Here is a 22,321-nt window from a genome sequence, read left to right as displayed (position 1 = left end):
TGTATCCATAGAAGTGAGTATAAAAAAAATCCAAGTGCGTAGCTGTGAAAAAGTGAAAAAAAATGCAAAGTCGTCGTGGCGGCATGTGGAAAAAAGAAAGTGCGCCACATGGATGGCACTTGGAGGACGTCAAGGAGGTGCTGCTGGGAGTCCCTAACGGAACATGAAATGGGACTGGAAGGCGCAGGAGGATTAATCAGCGTATCGGTGGTGTTAAAGTGCTCCATGATCTTGGAGGAGCAGGAAAAAAAAGGAAAAAACACGTTCGAACATGTCGAGACATGTTCGAAGAATGCGTGTCAGTGGCTTGGGCATAGTGTGGGCAGAAAAAGGAGGAACAACGTGCTCATGGATGTCCCAAATGGGGGTCTTGAGGGTGATCGTCAACAGTTTCCAGCTGAAGTGTATCGTGCAGTGGCTTGTGATGTCGCGTGCAGCGACAAATGCACCCACCAATTGGAGCGGTTTTTAGTGCCAAGGAGGAGCACATCAGGGGACTAAAAACTTTGCCCATAGATCGGACGTCACGGGAAAAAATCTCACACCAAAAGTGAGAAAATTGAGAAGAAAAAGCTGCGCAAGAAGGCAGAAAGGCAGCGAAGTGGCTCGAGGAAGTGGAGGAGAAAATTCAAGGGGATTCAGTGGATGAGAAGGAGGCACGAAAAGCCTTCGATGGATCCCATGATCTCCGGTAATTGCATGTTGAGCATGATGCCAGAGAATTCACCGAAGGGAAATCAATGATCCTCACGCTAAAGGATCAAGACGTGTTCAATGAGCACGGGGATGCTCTCGTGAAGGTCAATCTCACGGACACAGAGAAAGTGCCTACATGAGAGTCAGGAGTTTCCCGCTGCAGATCGGGAGGGCCGAAGGCAGTGGCAGGATGATGGAATGGTCGGCGATTCCATCTTGGGCATCTTGGGCGGCATGCTAATCTCAGGAGGAGAGGATCAGCATGGAACTGGACGAGTGGGAAATAAAACTCGGTGAGTTTGTTCCATGTTTTTAATTATTTCTGTAGGTTAATGGCCACATTAATTGAGGAAATGGCCAAAGAAGAACGGAAATAATTGAAGAGTAGCTATAATGCATTAGTGTGGACCCTAATGCAATCTGCTAGTGTGGACCCTAGTGGATGTTGGCCAATACGTTAGTGTGGACCCTAATGTGATCTGCTAGTGTGGACCCTAGTGGATAATGGCCAAAGCATTGGTGAGAGTCCAATGCAATCTACTAGTGTGGACCCTAGTAGATGGTGGAGTAATTGGTCAGTACATTGGTCGGAGATCCAATGTGAACTACTAGTGTGGACCCTAGTAGATTATAAGGTTGACCAATACATTAGTGTGGACCCTAATGTGATATGCTAGTGAGGACCCTAGTATGCGAAGGAACGTAAAGAAATTAGTGAGGACCCTAATTTGAATTACCCTACATGCCACCCTACATAGACCTAAGGCGTTGCCAAGGGACGGCAACAGTGTCAGGGCTGGCCGAATTGTAGGCATTGAGACCGAAGGCCAAAAATATTATCCCGTGCCATGGTCCGTTATGTGTGTAATCTCTCTCGGAGAGGGCTGTGATGGTTGATAAGCGTTGCCCTAGCGGTGCTTATCATGCGTTGGTCATTCTCTCGTGAGCCTTGATGCCGAGAGGACCGGTACGCTGAAAGAGGGTTGGCTATCACAGTCACTCTCAGTTAATAAAAAAAAATCGGCGCCTACAATTATGTAAGATGTAGTTCAATGTAATGTGACATTCATGCGAGCGAATGATGATTATTTTTGTATTTATGGCAAAAGAAACATGAAAAGAAGAAGAAAAAAAGAAATGCTTTTCTCACACACAAGAAGACGCGCGCGCGAGCGATTTCCACACATTTTAGGGGGCGGACAAGTGTGCAAATTCAGAGCGTACAAGTCGGAAAATGTTGAGCAATAATGATGATGATGTATGTTGACGAGAAAATGTCTAAAGAGTTTTTTTTTGCACATTTTTGCATAATTGGACTGAAAAGATTTATAGAGATCGTAAAAGGGTTGAGAAAATCAAAAGAAAAATTTGGAACTAATAAAAGGTTTGAATAATACACAAAAAGGTTTAGAAAGGTGCAAAAAAAGGGAGAGTTCAATAAAATCAAATCAATAGGGAGTGAGTTTAATAAAGTTTTAGTGGCAATAAAGGAATTAAAAATTCATTAATTACGTAAAATTAAAAAAATAATAAAAATTGCATAAAGATAAATAAATTTAAATATGTTAGAAAAAAAACTATCTCAAGAACTTTAAAACCTCTAGAATTGTTCTGAATATATCTTTAAAGAATTGAAATAAAACAAATGAATAAAAACATTTTTTTCTTCTCTTAATTGTTCATCTTCTTATCAACATTTTTCCTACAATTTGTGATTATTATTCTCTCGATCTACTGTTTTAGAATTAAAAAAAAATAACTTAAATCTTGTTTTAATCGATTGATAAATTCTTCTGAAAGTTAATTCGTATTATTTTCAATGTCATATTTTTGTATTAATCATTTAAGAAGTAAATTTAATGAACAAATTAATTGAGAAATAAAAAATCCTCTCCTTTTTTAATCCTTTCACGAGAGGAATGAAAAAAAAACTTTTTAAAAAATTAGTAAAATGAAATAATGAAAATTAATGATAATTAAAAATCGTTTTTGAGAGATATTTTCCCATCCAAAATTGTCCTCAAAGGGTTGAATAATTTGATAAATTCTGAAGTAATATATCCTCCCAGTTTGAAAGTAATTTTTCTGCAAAAAAATTTTGATAACTATTAAAAAAAAAATTATTATAATAAATAAAGTTCTTCATTCATTTGAAAGACAAATTAAAAGCAAAAGAAAGCTTAAGCTTCAAGCTTGATTAAGAACACTGCATATATAAAAAATAATTAATCAATTCAATAAATTCCTTAAAAACAAATCAATTCAACTTCAATAAAAAATTATTCCAAAAAAAAGTTTCTAAATTATTTAGTTCTTTACCTTTCTAATATTCTTGTACAAAAGTTATGTGTACACTTAACGAATTTGCATTTGAATTGTATATTGCAAAGGTAAACCTTCGTAATTTCAGTGTTTCCGTATTTGTCAATTAAATATTTTCATAAATATCACTAAAAAACTAATAAGTTTTATGATTATTCGTAAAAATATTCTGATAAGCAACTTCCTGTAAATACTTTTGAATCTACAACGTGCGATGAAATTTCATTTAAATAACATTTGCTTTCTGCTCCATTGGAAATCTTATTATATATGAAAGATTTTCCTTCTCAAGATCATCAAGAATTTAGAGGTGAAGATTTTTTCTTTTTGATTTGTTAACCCTTTCAACACTTTGAGGAATTTTTCTTTGTACATTGAGAAACTAATTAAAGTAATTTTCTTGATCATTTTTTGAGCAAATTTTTTCTACTCACTTTGAATCCAAATTCACTAGAAAGGGTTTTTGTGTTGATGAGATTTTCTCCTAATGAGTCTATTTTATCATTTTCTCACCACAAAACGCCAACACACGACATCACTGAAATCTTTAATCACTTCAAAGAGCCACTCACAAATCCGCAAGAATTGATCTCAGAGGGAGGAAATTTAGAGTTTTCTTTCAGCACAAATTTTCCCCCAATAATTTTCCTCACAGATTTCTTTTGTCTCAAAGGGGTTGATCACTAAACACTCTGAGGGGAAATTTTCTTTCAAAAAGGGGTTTTTTCAGGCACTTTTGAGTGATTCAAAAAGTAAAATCCATCCTTTGCAGTTCACGATCGGAAGTTTTTTAATAAGAAAAGCAAACAACTCCACTACTCGCAGCACCGTCTCTGCCCAAAAGCTCTTTCTTGCGAATCGGTCTCGTATATGGATGTAGGGGGGAAAAACAAGCGAGAGGTTTGTCCACCAATTTGGTGATGAAAAATCCGTTCCAGTGGACTTGTCACCAAATGGTAGATATTTGTAGTAAAATTTGTTTCATTTGCTGAAGAAGGGATAAAAACAAATGGTTGAGCACGATTTCATTATTTCTTCTTTTCTCATTTAATCACCATACGGAGAAAATCACGAGACTTTCGGGGTTTTGATGATGAAATGGGCAATTGCACGAATTAATTGTCCAAAATAATGATTCGTTTTTGCTTCCTGGGTGGAAAAAGGAAGCACTTTCGCGCTGCTAGAAAAATCCTTCAACGTTGAAGGATTTTTTTCCTTTTGTGGAATTTTCCGCGAAACTTGAAATTTTTCTTTCAATTGAATTAAATAAAAAAAAAGAATATTTTCTTCAATAAAACACTGAGGATGGACGGATAAGTCTGAGGAGCAGTGCGTGTGACTGCTCAAAGGTTCAATCGCGAATTGAGCGCGGTGGTTGAAAATCACTTTCTGACCGTTGCGAGCACCGAGACTTTCGGATATCAAGTGCGCTCTGTAAGGCATGCAGCCAGCCACAATCTAAGCTCGCGAATCGTTAATGTAAGTTTATTTAAGTTGGTGGGCAGGGAGAGCTTTGCGCCGTTTCAGCCGGCTCACCTGTGTGTGTTTGTGTGCAAATAATGTGGCGGGAAAAAAACATACAATTTTCCACCTTGCGCCTGTATGCGTGTACTGATCGGTGAGATTCATCGATTTCGTGCAAAAGTCTTCGCAGTGCTTCTCAAAACTCTTTCGGAAGTGATTAATGGGCCGTAATTTATCATTCAACGCAAGAGAAGATGATTTGAAATTTGATAGAGCAATTTTGTTGGTGATTACGGTAAGTAGTTTATGCCATTTATGAAGGGTTTTACTGACTGTGAGTACTTTCCACCTAATTATTTTCACAATTTGCAATTTATTGAGGTCTTTTTCAATGAATTATTGTATTTTGGTAGCTTGTTTGGGGTGATTTATTATAATTTATTGAGTTAGGATACTTATGCGTGGAATTCACTTTATCGAGCTGCATATGCTGTGGAAGCGTATGGAGCATAAGTGTATTTGGAAACTTGTTTTGGGATAATTTATTGAAATTCCCAATTATGATATTTTATAGGAAGTTTAATTACATTATGCAGCATATGTAATGGAAGCATATTAAGCACATGATGCAAAAAAGCAACCACACCTTGATGCTTTAAAAACAATTTTTATCTAAAAAAGTTCAAATTTTTAAAATAAATTCAAGAAAATATGCAAAATAAGCATATCAGTGTAGAGCATATTCGTAATAAATATTGGTTTACAAAGATGCATAATAATTTCTTTATCTAAGAAAGTTTTTATGTTTTATTTATTCATTGATTTGTTTGTTTTTTTTTCATCTAATTTATTCTTATTAATTTCCATTCAAATTGTGTCAGATAAAAACGAAGCATAAGAGTATGAAGCATATGTACGAATTAGCATATGCTGCATAATAATAAAATACATTTTGTATATTTTTTGTGCTTCTAAACACTTAAAGAAATCAAATAAAAGAATTAAAATTGTTCCCTTCAAAAATCAAAAATTTTTTAGATAATTCAAGTTAGAATAGTATTACAGGGAGCAGATTTTTTTATTCCAAATTCTGATAATTAAAAAATCATGTTGTATTTCCGCAATTTCTTCGTTTATTGCTATTTTATAAGAGAAAAAGGCAAGTATAAAATCATCTAATATAATTTTCGGTAGTCTATCTCCTCACCCGTGCAATCTCACGTATCTTTGCACAGGTGAGAAAGGTAATTCAAAGTAATAATAAATCAATAAAAGTCAATAAAGATCTCTCATTTCTTCACTATATTGTATTATGTTTAGTACATTCACGAATTTCTCAATAATAGTAACCAAATGGAGAGCTTTCACCCATTTTGTTACACTTTTGCCATTCTTACTGACTGCATAAGGTGTGTTTTATTGCCTCCGACCAGCAGCCACCATCTCAAGTTGATGCCAATTCATTGAGAAGTGAAGCAAGAAATTACCCAATAATGCAATTGAGTGACAAATAAGCCAAAAGAGATGGATCATAAATCTGTGCCGCATGAAAGAGAAATTTATCTCTTCTGTGTTACATTGTAAGAATTTCAAAAGGTAATTCAGGTGGAAATTTTGTAAATAATACAATTTATTTTTTTTTAGTTCAGTCTACTGACACATATTGTTCGCGCCTTTGGAATGCCTTCCGATGTAATTATCGCGTCTGTGGCGAGAATCAACCGTGCAATTTGACCAATTTTATCGCGCGGGAAATTTCGCTCCCGCCTCGTTCATCTTTTGCTGTGTCATCTGTGAAGAAATTTTAATCACACCGCGTTTTGCTTACGTTCTCCCCAATTAATTGCTACTCATCACACCCACAATTTGCGTCATCCTTGATGTACATAACATACATTATGTATGTAGTTAGTAAAGTGATTCAGATGCTTTTCGGGATTTACTTGAAGATGTCTCTCCGGCGAATGGAGATGCGCACCCGGGGTGACCTTTTGTCCGGATAATGAGAAAATGTCGCGAAAATAATATTTGCCGATGGAGATCTGTGAAATTCGCAAGTTGTGCACGGAGAACGCGACATTATGTCATCGTAGCCGTGCTCTTGGGTCACTTTTGGATGGCTTTTTGGCATCGGAAATTCATCACCGCGAGGAATTTAGACCTTCTTGGCCACACACGCAGCTCAAGGAAAAATTTTGTGGGTCCAGCCAAAAAAAAAAATCTCTCAAGCTGAATTTGTGGTTTACTTTCTGAGGAAATGGTTGAGAGATTTCAGCGCAGAAAGTAATATTTTGCTTAGTTTTTTAATAGGATTTTTATAGGGGAGAGTGGGTTAAAGAAGACGGAATAATTTTTATAGGACATTGAGAATTGAGAAAGTTTTTAAGAAAAGTCTGAAGAACTCTCATTTTCCACTAGAAATTACTAGAGAAAACCACGCCCCTATTGTCCCTTAAATACATGCAGCATATGCGTCAGTGTTCTAAAATATGTATCTTTAATGACAAATAACACAATTAAAAAAAATATTGATGATTATAAAAAAATTTAAAAAAAGCTAAAAAATATTCAGTTAGTTAAGAAAAATAATATTCGATGAAATTCTGCTCAAAAATGCATAAATCATGCTCCATGTATGTACAAATTTCTTAACTTAAGGATTGAAAATAAAGAAAAATCATTGTTTGATTTGAAGCTTTTAAGTCTTCTCGCCAGCATATGCTTCATACATAAAATGAGTAAGCTAAAAGATATTCAGAATACAAAGTTGGATGCATTTGCTTTTCGCACAAAATAATATAATGGGGGCGTGGTTTATGCTTTTCACAATGCTTTTCTGTTTGATTTGCTTGGTGCTCAAAAATGAGTAAACTCCCCATTTTACAATTTTCTTGCAAAATTCAAACTTTTCTTTTGAATTTCAAAAGTAAATTCTAATCAAAAAGTTGTTTATTAGCTGACAAGATTTTCTTTTCAAAATGCTACGAATTTTTCGCAATTACACGTGTTTGGTATTATCTTAAACCAGAATAATTAAGCAAAAACAAGATTTCTAAAAATCAATTTTGAATTTATGAATGTTTATACCAATTCCGGTGGAGAAGTGTCTGCAACTGACTCCCAACACCCGGACGGAGAATGTTTTTTTCTTCCAACAAGTAGCAATATTTTCTCGTATAAAGTCCATTCACATTTCCATTTAAATTCCAATCAATTCTGCATTGGTGACGAAAGAAAAAGCATCGTGGTGGGAGGAAAATTATTTCCATATGGGAGGAAAATTTTCCCCATTTTTCCTCAAGTTTTTTTCCCGGAATTGCAAATCATCTCTGAATCACCAGAGTAACATTTCTCTAATCTCTCATCTTTCTACAAGCTGATGATTTATGGATTTTCATCAATCTCTTCCAACTAATTGCTAATTATCCACCTACGATGTTTTTACGGGTGCTTCTCAGCTCTCAGGTGCATTACATTTTCACGAGCGCGCGTGTAACTTATCTCCGCGTGTAAGTTATCTGCGCGTTTTTCTCTTTTTTCGGTGGATTTTGCATGCCGAAGGAGGAAATTGCAATTGAGACTGTGCACAGGGTCGATGGTGTTGCAACTCTGTATAGCTAAATTGAATCAATAGCACAGGTTGCACATGGGAATGAATTAAATAATACCGTCGAGACACGATGAGTGGAGAAAGACACAAAAACCTTTTGATGGGTACATCGTAAAGTGCAAAGTGAATGAATAGCAGTGAGTAAATGGAGTATGAATTGCATATAATTGTATAATGTTGATAAATATTACAACTCATATGACGACGTTGGGTGCCCATCAAATTGCCGCGGTCCATTACATAATTTTAAAGTCTCCGCGCACTAAGAGGGCTTTTTGTGGGCATTTAAAAACGAAAGACTTCAATGCAGTAGACAACGAACCCGCATGCGATCTTGTCAAATATGCTTTGAAGATTTCTTGTTTGTTTTTTTGGGGGTATAACAGGTGAGTAAAATGGGTCGTAAAAATGCTTCTTACAAGGGTTTTATCAAGATGATTAACTTTGATTTTGCTTCATTTGTCCATGGTAATTTTATTAAGATTTTAAGCTGATTTTGGGTACACCAAAAGCAATAGAATTTTATGAGAGAGAAAATCCTTTTTTCCTGGATATTTTTGTCTTTGAAAAATTCTGCATTTGACCCTGAAAATCTTTAACCATTTTAACGTTTATATTTCTCATTGGATCCTAAACTTTAGGAGTGTTTAAACACTCAGCATCTGGTCTAGCTTTGCTACAGATTCACAAATTAGAGAAAAAAATCTTTACTTATTGTAAATTGCAAGGAAAAGAAAAAGTTATTTAGACAAATTCGTGTCTACAAAAGAAATGTTTAAGTGATGCTGATGTGACAGATTTCTTTATGGCACTGCGAGTGATGATTATTTGGTACAAATTGCGTGCATGCCACAAAGAGAATTCTCCTGAGACATTTCCCTGTTTTGTCGTACAATGAAAAATGGGCTGTATAATAAATTGATGATGCGAATACCATTTGTGAGGGTCTCTCTTATGCTGTTGTGCTGTACGATGAAAAATGTAATTTCCACTGTGATGAGATTAACAATTATGAGCGATAAAAATCACGGATTTCTTGCATAATTCTTCCCCCATGTTTAATATTACAATTTTTATGTGAGGAAAAGTGTTGAAATTTGCATGTGAGGACACTAAAGAACGTTATGCACGAGGCATAGGATAAGTCCCCCGCATGTAACCAAAATTGGGTTTTAAATTATTGTAGGGGATCCTTAAAGATTCAAAATAAGCGTAGTCATTTCCCGGAAAAGCGCTGGGAAATCTACGAATTTTCCGGTTTTTGGTGTAACCTATATTGATTTATTTCTCAATTTCTAGCAATCGTAGGATATTGCGATTGGTGTCAAATTAAAGCTATATTAATGCTTAATATTATATATTAAAACCATTTTCCAAAATGCACTAGAAGGTGAAAATTCGGAAAGATTTTCCGAACACGCATTTTTCTTTCGCCTCCCATTTCCACAATATTGCATGGGACCACCTGGAACATCCCTCATTTTGTAGCTTTTTTAATCCCCTTTCATTTGGTATAGCACTTGCTGGGGAAATCTGCTGGGAAAACTGTTTTTTTTTTTTTTTTAGTGATTCAATGTTGGAAAAACTCACTATTCGAAGGCTGCAATGTTATACCGGAGCTCACACCGACTTAGCCGATTTAACAATGCAATACAATGTTATACAATGTTATACAATGTTATGACATTGTATAACATTGCAGCCCTCGAATAGTGAGTTTTTCCAACATTGAAAATCACTAAAAAAAAAAAAACAGTTTTCCCAGCAGCTTAGCTTAGCTTTGAAAGCTTCAAGAGGAATCGTGTTGTCTCTTTCTAACTAATGCAATATTGATGAGATGGCAATACGAGGGCTGCATTGTTAAATCGGCTAAGTCGGTGTGAGCTCCGGTATAACATTGCAGCCTTCGAATAGTGAGTTTTTCCAACATTGAAAATCACTAAAAAAAAAAAACAGTTTTCCCAGCAGATTTCCCCAGCAAGTGCTATACCAAATGAAAGGGGATTAAAAATGCTACAAAATAAGAGATATTCCAGGTGGTCCCATGCAATATTGTGGAAATGGGAGGCGAAAGAAAAATGCGTGTTCGGAAAATCTTTCCGAATTTTCACCTTCTAGGGCATTTTGGAAAATGGTTTTAATATATAATATTAAGCATTGATATAGCTTTCATTTGACACCAATCGCAATATCCTACAATTGCTAGAAATTGAGAAATAAATCAATATAGGTTACACCAAAAACCGGAAAATTCGTAGATTTCCCAGCGCTTTTCCGGGAAATGACTACGCTTATTTTGAATCTTTAAGGATCCCCTACAATAATTTAAAACCCAATTTTGGTTACATGCGGGGGACTTATCCTATGCCTCGTGCATAACGTTCTTTGTGTTATTACTTCGACAATTAATATCTTCTTTGAGTGAATTAAACGGTCATTTAGCAGCATCAATCGTCTGCAGTGTGTACATATGCAATCATGTTGCCTTGAATCAGGCACCCAGGCGAGGCTGTATAAATTTTAAAATGATGGTAAATCAATAAGCAGCACAATTTGGCTCTTCTTTTCCTTCCCATATGCTCTCAAACTTGCGAGACAATTTATGCTACGAATAAATTGTCGGGAATCACCGGTCATCCTTTGAAAATAATCTCTCTCTTTTTTCTTAACAACTTCCTCGTCTGGTAGAGTCAAAATTCCCCGCCTAGGTCACCAACAGGACATACCGTGTGACCTTACTGGGCACACGCAAAAAAATCCCCGCGCATTTTTAATCCATTTCTCACCAAACTTCGCGAAACTTCTTTGCATTCTTTTTTTTCGAATACCTCGCGTTTTGTATTTCTTGATTTCTTGTTGCCCCGTTGATTCCTTCATGTCGCATAATTTTTACTTGAATCTCCAAGGTTGGGGGCACTTTTTGCTTTAATTTTTTAATTGCTTCACCTTTCCAAACAACCATTTGACAGTCACGTGGAAAAAAATCACGCAATTTGCCATTTTTTTCTCAATTGACTCCACCACACTGTGCTTGCGAATTCTTTTTAGTCTCTTCAAGTTCTTTAATTTTTTGTCTTCAGCAGCAATCCCTTGATCTCATCCCTGTTTAGCTTGTTTACAAGATCTTTTATAAAGCAATTTAATTGAATTTTCGGTGAGTCAGACATTTTCTACATGATCATTTTTTCCCTTTAGCAATGCTAAAATACGTTTGAAAATATAATTAACTCGATAAATATTTTCTTGGGAAGATTTTGGAGTTGTTTTTCGTTGTTGCTAGAATGATGCCGCCAACGAAAATCAAACAAATCTTTAACAGTGTCACAGTTTTTTGATGAATTTGCAAAAAAAATCGCAGAAAAAATGATGATTAAACACTGAAATCACATCATTTGTGATCGTAAATGTTTTTCAAAGTATTTTCGAGAGGAAAATATTGTTTTTGAGAAGATTTTTGCTGTTTTTGGGTTTTATAGGAGATTCTTTGTTTGGAAAGAAAGAATGTTCTTTTGCAAATTAAATTCTATAGAATTGTTAAGTCTTTTGATCAAAAGGATTTATACAAATCGAATCATCTTTTATTGTGGAAATATTTGTTTTAATCTGCTTCAGTTTTTTCCGGATTAAAATTCTTTTAAATATTTATTTAAAGTCTTTTAAAGGCGACTTAGGATATAAAAAGTGGTTTGGAAAAGCGATTTAAACATAGGTACATATTTTTTTGTAATTTAAAAAAAAGAGGTATTTGTGCTTTTAGGCATATAAGAAGGCGAAAAAGAACTTGAATAGCTTTTTTTGGAACCATTTTAAAGGAATTTTTAAACAAATAAACTCCATAATTGATTTTATGATTTTTGTTCTTTTGATTGCCAAGCTATGTTACGCGACAATTGTAAGGGAAATTTAATCAATTGCTTTATTTCTTCGCAATCTTCCATTTTAAGATTTATTTTAGATGGTTTATGAGTTTTTAAACCTTAATTTAATTATTCTTTTGTGCATACAACGTCTTATGTAAAAGAATTTCGAAGGTTAATTGCCTTCTTCATCAGGTCTTACTGAATATTTTGGTTTTCTATTTTTTAGAGTATATAAAACTATACAAGAGCAAATATTCCCTTTAAGACGTTTAAATTTGGTTTTTTAATGGAGCCTTAACCGTCTTTCGCTTGTTTTTTTTCTTTAGGACTTTGAATTAATTTAAAAAAAAAATCGTGAATATAATTTTTAAATTATAACAGTTTTTTACTCACTTTTCTAACTTTGTTTCAGCGAAGGGCAATCAAAATGGCGATAAAAAATTCACACTTTGCACTTTTTCTTCCACGTAGTTTCCCCGGAGAAGTCACAAAAGTCTTTCAGTCATCACACTTGCCATTAAATCACAAAGATAGCACCAATAAATTGTCATGCACACGGAGGTCGTTCTGACCATCTGGACACACTCAGGGGAGACGATGCGGTCTAACTTCCGGATTCTTCAGACACACCGTGTGGGTGGAGAATAATTGCTTCTTCTGCTGCACATTCGAGATCACCCGCAAAGGGATCCTTGATGCTTAATTGTCGATTGAGAGGCCAAAGCACACTAATGGGGAGATTCTTATCAGCTTTGAGTTCAAGTGTCAAGCACTCAATCACTGGGTAATTTCACTTTCCGGAATTTAATTATTTATTCCACCTTTATGAGATTGTTTGCCTCATCGAAATCACTCAAGTGCTTCTCTCACTGCCACAAGATTAATCTGTTGCTCTGCTTAAAAAAAAAAAACAAAGTAATATAGGTGTATTGGTTTCTTTTTTTTTTGTTAAAGGTTGCAGGCGACAAAGGTTGATAAGGAAAGAAAAAAGCTTTTAGCATATGCAAGAAGACACTTGGTGCGACCACTCAAGAAGCTTCGACGATTGCAAATGATCGATAGGTGTATCAAAGGCTTCCTGCTTATATTTAACACTTTTATCTCAACCTCTCACCCCGACCCCACACACGGCAATTTCCCCGCCCCGCGAAAGCCAAACAACGCACGGCAATTGAGCATGCAATTGAAGGCTATGGAGCTTATGTGTGCATTTTATTGTTTTGGGGAAATACGGGAAATACACATTCCCAAGCGACCGTCTCAATTACAATCCCCATCAAGTGCAGTGAGAAAATCGCGAAAAAAAGGGGAAGGTATCTGTTGATGTGCTTTGGGATGTGCAACATTCTCATAAATATTTTTCCGCTTATTGTTCCCGTAATCAACTGTTTTGTTTATTAATTTTCATGTTATATGTAGAAAAATGTGATTCATATCAGCAATTTGTCTTGTTTTCAATGGTTGATAGTGGAAGAAAATAAAGAAAAGAAAATAAATGGAAGGAAGGAAAATACACTGACCGAGACTTACTGGGGTGAATTTTTGACCCAAAACAGTGGGAAAATATTGTTTTCCATGAAAAATTATAAAAAAAGATTATTACAGGATGTTTATGTTATCAATTCCCATTTTATAAGTTTTAATGTTGAGATTTATGAGAGATTTTCTTGAGAATAGTTGTTGTTTCACTGATGATGATACTGTGACATGTTGCCTGATATTCCGAGACGGAAAGGGCTGGTGTGACATTTTTGCCTAATAGACAAAGGGGAAAAATAAAGAATGTTGTCGATTTTTTATTAATAAAAATGTTTTTTTTTTTGTGTAAAAAAAATATGAGAAATATTTAAAAAAAAAATTATATTCTGTAGAGAAATAAATTTTAAAATGTCATTTGGAATATCTCTCCATGTCATATGATGTAGGTAAACATAAATATGAAAAATCTTTCAAGTTTTTCACAATTTAATTCTTCCTATTTTGACTCTAATCATACATTTGATGATTAATTAAAAAAAATATTTAAAATTTAAAAAAAACTAAATTTTTTTAATATTTAAAGAATTTTTAGGTAATTTTTTGCATACCTTTCTTAAAAAATTTCAAAAATTAAAAATTTTAAAGCGTTGAGTCAAATACTAAAGCAAAAGGAAATAAAAAAAAATATCCTTATTTGATTACCAATTAAAAAATTGAAAAATATCATATTCAGCAACCAAGAAATACTTCAATTTAAAATTTCAAGAATTTCTTCTGTTTAAAGGATTACTTGGTCGCTGAATACTATTCTATGAATGATATTTGCTAAACTGTATTCATATATTTTACATGAAGTCCTTTTTATGAAAAAAAAAATCAATTAAAAGATCAGAGAATTTATTTTTTTTAAAGAATTCTTAAACAATAAAATTAAAAATAATTTCTTTCAATATTTATTTAAATAAATATTACTAATAAATTATTTTCTTGGGAAAAAATTAATTAATCTTAAAGAAATGAAATCATTACCTACATATCTGACGTTTAAGGAAGTTTAATATAAAAATAGCAATAAATGGTTACACAGCATGCAGTTTGTTTTTCTTCCTGATTAAAAAATAGTAATAATGAGCGGCAAAAGCAGAAAAACTGACCACAAAAATCTAATATTCTAAATGATTTCTCTGGTTTTTCTTCTAATCTCTTCTTAGAAAATCTACTATAAATTAAAAAAATAAATAAATTACCGAGGCGCCTCTCGAGCTAATCTGAAAGTAAGAGTGCGTCGCTCAAGTTCTTACCTTGATTCATTTCCAAGAACTAAACTGGATATCGCGAGATTTTCTGCAGCACAGTCGGAGGAAAAACCAAAACACCGCTTTTTAGTCATTCACATTATTTAATTTTATTTTTATAAATCATTATAAAATTTATATACAATTTGTGAGAAAAATGCTCCACTTTGTGACTTTCTCACCTCAATTTGTGGTCACGCTAAGAATCAACATGTCTCACTTGTTGCACCTTTGCAAACCACATTAGATCGATTTAATATGTAAACCAGCGCAGTGTCTGCGAGATTTAGGTTTCTTATGTGTGGTTTTTCACGTGAAAACGACAGACATTGTAGAAATCTCGTTTTTAACAATATTCTTATGATGGCAACGTGACCAATTATTCGTCCTCGACACTTCTCAAACATACTGGAAAATTCTCTTCGCAGCGCACTTAACACTGAGCTCTTTTACTGCGTGTGGCTGCAATTTTCCTCCATGGTCTCTCACCTTGACCGCCCTTCTGTGTGTCTACATGATCAGATCTGTTAGCCCAAATAAGAATTGGTTGATAGATGTTAGAGCAGAAATCACATCAATTTAAGCTAATTATTCTCAATGGGCAAAGTTGTTGCTTGTCTCGAAGACACCATCGAGAAATTCTGCACATGGTGGCGTAAATTTGCATAACTGTAAATCAATTGTATGAATGAACAGGTGAAAATTATCCCAGGTCACGCTAAGAAAATCCCACACACCACCTGCTCAAGAACACATCACCACTCCTTATGAATCCCCCCCAATGTAGAGATTTTTTCCTCACTAATTTGGATTTATTTCTCCTATTTTAGCTACATTGCTTGCTAATTGCTTTAGCTAATCCCAAATGGAGGAGATTTATGGAAATTTCTCAATAAGTAAAGATCAATTTTTTTATAGTTGTCCTAGAGTACGTGTGTCGTTAGAGAAATCCATCGTGTTGATGACCACGTGAATTGTATACACGAATTTTTTCTTAGTCGATATTGCAACAAATTATAAAATCAAACAACCATGGGAATCAACGAATCAACATCCAAAACATACACGTGTGAGAAAATCGCTAAATTGTTTAATAGCCCAAAGAAATTGTGAATGAAATGCGGAAAATTTTACATCGTGGAAAAATTTATAAAGCGTTGGCATTAAATTTTTCCAAAGTGATTTAATTGAAGTTTTTATTCGATGAGCATAAATTTTGAGTAATGATTTAGAAGTGAATGCGGTGAGGAGAAAATTTTTGAACAAGGGGTGTTTATCTGAATGAAAATCTTCGGATTATTCGTCAAATATTCGGATGATTCGCCAAAATTCGGATTATTCGCCAAGATTCGATTGATTCGCCAATATTCGGTTGATTCGCTAAGATTCGGTTGATTCGCCTATATTTTTGATGCACAAATAACACGTTTTAGGCAAAAAACTATAACTTTTAAGCATTTCGCGTATTATAGACGTACCTAAATGTGTTTGTTTGATTTTTTTGTACTTGGTTTCAAATTTAGAAAAACTTTTTTTGTAGTAAAAGGTTCTCAATTCGTCGGAAAATTCGATTCTCTAACTTTGGGTCCAAACTGTGCTTAAAAACACGTTTTATACATCACATATTTGCTTAGTAGAAAAACTATTATGGCCTTAGGCCGTCCAGCTTTTTGTTGGTCAAGCATTGTCTTATACAATTAGTAAGACAGAGACATACGATTTGAAGTTTTCAATTTATATGTTAGAATAATATAAAATATTAAAAAAATTATAGTTTATTCATCTTCTATAGCAAAATACGTGTAAATTGTTTTTCAACACTTTAAAAAGCCAAAAGGATCTATGAAGAATATTGATCAAAATGCGTAAATATTTGTAAATATTTTCCAATATTCGCCAATATTCGTGAAGATTCGGATAATTCGCTAAGATTCGTTAAGATTCGCGAAGATTCGCCTAAAATACCCAAAGATTCGCCAGATAAACACCCCTTGTTTTAGAATGATTTTATTTAGGATTTATGCTTGAGCACAGAATTATGTATAGGTATTTGAAGAAAATTGAATGACATTAAGAGAATTTTATGAAGGATTTTTCAATCGATTTTTCACAACTTTTCAGTCGAATTTTCTCTCTGGAAATGATCTTAAAATTTAATTTAATTCTTTCAAATAAAAATTTGTATTATTATTGCCACAGGTTTGATTTTTTAAATGGAAAATTCGGCTCTTTCCCTTTTTTCATTTTTTAAAGGGATATTACATGAATGTCCTGATTGTTATCGAGAAATGTTCAGGCACTATCATTAAGAATGTTACATACACCATAATAATCAAGAAAATAATTTTCACTGCCATCACTGTGATATCTAAGAGTTACTTATAAATGAATTTAAGAATAAAAAAGCATTTTTGAAAAAAAAAATTTCTTTTAAATTAAGCACTTTTCCTGAATTTACCATGTTTTTGATTATCTTTCTATCCTTCATCAGTAGCTGCAAAAGAAAGATAATTTAAAAAAAAAACGATTCTTTGGTAATTTTCTTCTTGTAATTTTCAATGTAAAAACTCCCAATCAACCAGAACAAGTGCTAATAGTTAAAAAAAATTTTTGATGAAATCTCTTTTCAATATTTTCGAGGTGGATTACAAAAATTATGATTTATACATCAATGGGTATGGGAGGCATTATGTGTTAAAACACAAAATGGGGACAAATATTGACAAAACTCATAAAACGTTGCGCTATGAGGTGCCCACCACATACATACATATGCTTATTCTTTGCCCAATTAATTATCCAATGTGCGACACGATGGGCAGGAGCACAAGTGGATTTTTTTCCCAAAAAAAAAATCTCTCGCCAAACTTGGATGATTTTATTCTTTTCTCACCATCTTCGCGGAAGTTTGTGTTGTGTTTGAGTAGAAGAAATATTTGCCTATATGGGCATTTCAATCTCTTAAAGATGTCATGATTGAGTTCTAAGGTCAGTTGAACAGAATTTCCTCATAACTTTTTGGGTGGAAAGTTTTAGTGGAGAATCAAGCAGAAGAAAAAAAATCTGTTCCCATGTCTTTCGTGAGAAATCCAAAGCCCTGCTCAAGAGGTCAATTTACCTTCGTTTTTTTCTACTTCTTCTTCGTCTTCTTCGCAATATTTTGACTGTGTGTGAGGTATGAAAATGATCAGAAAGTATAATAAGCAATTGATACAAATTGCCCCCTTGATGGATGCGCAATTCAGCACCATTTTTCACGGTACTTTAGTTGGGAAATACCACGCGGTGCATTTGAATTTCCATTTTTGATCTTATCTTATAAAGATTTGTTTATATAATATTTCTATAAATGCAAAAAAAGCCGCCAGATTGATTGGCACTCAATATGACGGGGCAAATCGGATTCTTTCACTTTCCGTGTGCTGCCAGTCTTTTTTTCGCAGCACATCATTAGCCGCCCCATGGGGCATGTAGGTGAGAACTTAATTGTCTTTAGGCAAGAATAATTGGTGTTTAATTGCAAGACACGGGATTGCCACAAAATTAATTGATTTTCCCTTTCGGTGCCCCAACTGACTGTCTGTGTATGGATGACGATGGAGAAAAGCATTTCTTATAGCGAGGGCTTTTGTATAGAGGCTCCATTGAAAGTTTACAGGTGGATAAGAAATAGATGTGTGGTTTACAGGTTCTGGAAGGAAATTTTATCGCAGAAATTTTTGGAGCTCAAACCGTGGTTTATGGATTTAAGAAATAATTAAGAAAGAATAAAAAATCGACAGAAACTTAGAGATTAGCTGAGATCAGAAGGCAAAGATTTGCTCAAAAATGTAATGAATGACGTCACCATTGTGTTTTTGTCTCTTTTAAAACATGTATATTAGTAATTATTCTGATGTTTTGTCGATGATTTTTGGTCAAAACAACGTAAAGAAAATTTATTTTTCACATAATTTATGAATATTTCTTTAAAAAAAAATCTTTCTAAAAAATTACAAATTGCTTCAACATTTCTTGCACAGCCCTGTAGAAAGTCATGTGGATCAAAATTTGTCCTACTTTAGTCGCGCGCAAATAAAACTTTTCCATGTAACTCTGCTGGAGAGAGATTTGCAAATGCAATTGCAAGGGATTATATAAGGATTCAATATACTGGAGCGTGACATAAGTTCTTATCTATTTGCCTCCAAAGTAATTAATGACACTACTCTGTTTTTTTTTTCTTCATTTGTCTTAGATAAGCATTTAATAGATCTTCGTGCAACATGAGTGCAACATTGCAACCCATTTCTCAATCATTTTATTTTCGTAAACTTTCGAGCCTTCTTTTTGTGCCCTACTTTCCACGCACCAATCCCAACCCCCATCACCTTGAAGACTGAATTCTGTTCTTCACTGTGTATATCCACTCACCTTGCACTTCTCACATCGGATTTTCTTTCAATGGGAAGGGAAAACTTTCGTGCATTTGTGGAAAATCCATGCTCGGAAGTTGCATACTCCGAATTATTCTCCATGCCTTACATATATGTATGTATATTTTAAGTATTTCTCAATGGTGTTTCGGATGCAAGCGGAATTGCAAAAATCAATCGATTTTTTCCATATATACATACCTACATAGCTACATATATATGCGCGCGAAGACGCTTATTAGCAGCTGAGGCGGTTTTCGCAATATTTTATTCTTTTGAATTCATTCTCCCGACCGCAAGAACCTTCGAAGTATCGGAAGTTGATGTGATTTCATTTTTTTCTCTTTTTTCATTGGCAAATTGTGCAAGATTGTGAATCTTGTGAAACAGTTAAGAATATTCTCGAATTTTAAAATAAAAATCTTGATAACGGAGGATATTTACAAATGCGCGGAGTAAAAGAAAATTGTTGCAGTTTCTAAGTCTATTTTTATACTGACTGTTGATATGATCATATTTTGCAACATTTATGGGGTGAAATGCATAAATTGCTGCAATATGGCTTTGGTAGAGTTTAAAAGACGCGATTTCCTCAATGATTCTTGAGAGAAATTTTCTCGGGAGAAATGTTTTGAATTTTAAAAGCTTTTCTTATACATTTCTTAAGGACAGTTTACCATTGCAGTGAGAGGAAAACTGAAGGAGTTTATTCATCATTCAGTAAATCTTGAATATAAACGCTTCTTGTTTAACGAGGCGAAGCTTTTGATCAAATTACAAAGGAGAGAAGAAGCTAATTAAGCTCGTCAATCAAACTTCTCTCTTTGTTCATAATTTTCAATTTATTAAAATTATCTACGTCAAAAATATTTAAAAATAAATTTTTCAAAGGTTTTTTGCCTTTTGAAAAAAATCAAAAACTTCTCACATATTTTCGTACAGAAAAAAGCTCAAATCATCTGAAGTTTCTAGACTCTGTAATTCACTGAATACATTAATACGTGATCCGGTGTGTCTCGATGATCCGTGATGGGATCCCACTAGATGAGCGCAATTTGGCTCATCACTGTATACAGTCGTGCTCTCGTGGTAGGACCGTCGTCAAAATGACTTCTCCGCGGTAAAACGGCTTCAGAATGAGGAATTTTGCCTTCGCAGTGGGACAATTAGTACTATTGGAAAGGTAGGATACTAATTGTCCCACTGCGAAGGCAAAATTCCTCATTCTGAAGCCGTTTTACCGCGGAGAAGTCATTTTGACGACGGTCCTACCACGAGAGCACGACTGTATTTTGCTTTTTTTTTGCTCCTTCACACCTGGGAAAAACATTGCTGGTCAAGGGTGAACAAATTAGACTTTATTGCTAATTATCTTCTACAGGCACTCTCCGGGCAAAAAGATCTCCAAGAAGTGCTGCCTCCTCTGACGCACATTGAGGTAATTTTCTGATTGCTATTTGGTCACACAGGTTACGAGGGAAAAACACGACGATGGGCTAACGCTAAAAAAAGGTGTTTGCAGATGAAAACCTCTCATGACGATCAATTTATTAAATATTTATTTACTTACACCTCTTTTTTCTCTTTCCGCGTAGCTTTACACGATACTCTGGGCTGTTTTTATTTTGTTCGCTCACTGGGAAAGGCTCTCAAGATGGAGATTATACTCCACTGTCTTTTTTTTGTTGCCGCTTTCGTGTGTTCTTGACATTGGTACTCGTCGGGAGTTTGCGCTATTGTGGAAATCATTGCGAAAATCCGTCATTTCACATGTGAGGTATTTTTAGCCACAAAAAGCTCATTAGTGGGACTAATTCAGGTACTAAATGCAATCTTGCGCGATGCACAACACTCGTTGACAACAAAATTGAGCCATTTGAAAATTATTCTTCGCTCCATTTGGTTGACTACAAAGAATTCTTTGGGAAAAAGAAGTTTCTCTGTAAGAATTTAAAAAGAAGAATTTATTAAAAAATAAATTGATCGATTACATTTTTCTTATACTTTACTGGTTTAAATTATAAAAAAAAACCTTTTCTAGTATTTTAGCTTGCTGATAGAAGCTGAGATTTTAAAAAATATATATTCTTTTCTAGAATTTGACGTTTCTTTTCGAACGTTCGACATTTCTTTTCAAAAATTTGACTTTTATTTTGTAACGGTAATTTTTTTTTACGTTTGACATTCCTTTTCTAAGGTTTAATAATATTTGACGTTTAATTTTAACATTTGACGTTTCTTTTCCAATATTTGACGTTTCTTTTCCAATATTTGACGTTTCTTTTCAAACAATTGATATTTCTGTTCAAACTATTGACGTTTCCTTTCAAACATTTCTTTTCTTACGCCTAATGTTTATTCTAACGTTTGATATCTAATTTTTTTATTTGAAATTATTGGTCCTTAAAAAATCCTTGAATTGCTTGATCTTTGGGCTGTTTAGACAGCTAAATACCCTCTCTGGCTACCCAAAAAAACTTTTAAAAAATCTTAAAGAATTTTTGAATAAATTAAAAAAAAAATTATTCAAAAATAAAAACCAAAGACACATAAGTTTATTTGAGAGAATTCACATAAATTTAATTTATTTTAGAGGTAGGTAGGTTTTATTTTTATGTAAAAGAGTGTTTGCTGTTTATGTAAATCGCACCAGCGTAATGAGTTATCTCATCACGTTGTCAATCATGTGGCTGAGCAAAATATATTGAGTGATGTTGCCCCAGAGATGCTTTTCACCTCGGAATACATGCACAGGAAACCCGCAGTGTGGAGTTTTGCCACTTGTGCCATTTGAGACACACCGTTGAGTGCAAAGAGAGCCATTGTGGACAACATCAGCAGAATGGCAGAGAACTATTAATTCATTGTCATCGAAAATTGCTATTAAGGAATAACGCGCAAGTACTTGATCTTTGACGCCACCAAAGGCGACAAGGACCGTCTTTTTTTCAAAAATTAAATAGCAATTTGTCCATTAAAATGTCGTTATGTGAGACAAAAGGGGTCTAATCAGTGAGAACCTCATCCCGCGTGTTATTATATGTAGGTATACTTTGTAATTCATCTCTGTGAAGAGGAAGAGATAATAATGTGTTGATTGAATCGCGATCCTCCCCTGAGGTCGATCGTATTGCGCCATCAACGTATTGTTGTCAATAATTTGAGAGTATACGATGCTTT

At 34.2% G+C, this 22,321-nt stretch overlaps 2 protein-coding genes across 3 annotated transcripts in view; one reads left to right on the top strand and one right to left on the bottom strand.

Annotated features, from left to right (window-relative positions):
* Positions 1 to 13,015, bottom strand: part of LOC129792925 (lysosome membrane protein 2) — a 46,314-nt gene extending 33,299 nt beyond the window's left edge. The window contains exon 1 of one of the 2 annotated variants that reach the window (XM_055832343.1): positions 12,346 to 13,015. The gene's annotated coding sequence lies outside the window, so the exon portion shown is untranslated. Of the gene's footprint in view, positions 1 to 3,452; positions 4,485 to 12,345 lie in introns of those variants that run through there. The other variant, XM_055832344.1, reaches the window with a different exon arrangement.
* LOC129792945 (beta-1,3-galactosyltransferase 5) overlaps positions 1 to 22,321 on the top strand; it is a 1,144,668-nt gene that overhangs the window by 324,270 nt on the left and 798,077 nt on the right. The gene's annotated exons all lie outside the window — the stretch shown is intronic.

This window comes from Lutzomyia longipalpis, chromosome 3 (genome assembly GCF_024334085.1).
Source record: "Lutzomyia longipalpis isolate SR_M1_2022 chromosome 3, ASM2433408v1".
Taxonomy (NCBI): domain Eukaryota; kingdom Metazoa; phylum Arthropoda; class Insecta; order Diptera; family Psychodidae; genus Lutzomyia; species Lutzomyia longipalpis.
The sequence above is the reverse complement of the archived record's forward strand: the minus strand, read 5'-3'. Positions and strand labels throughout refer to the sequence as shown.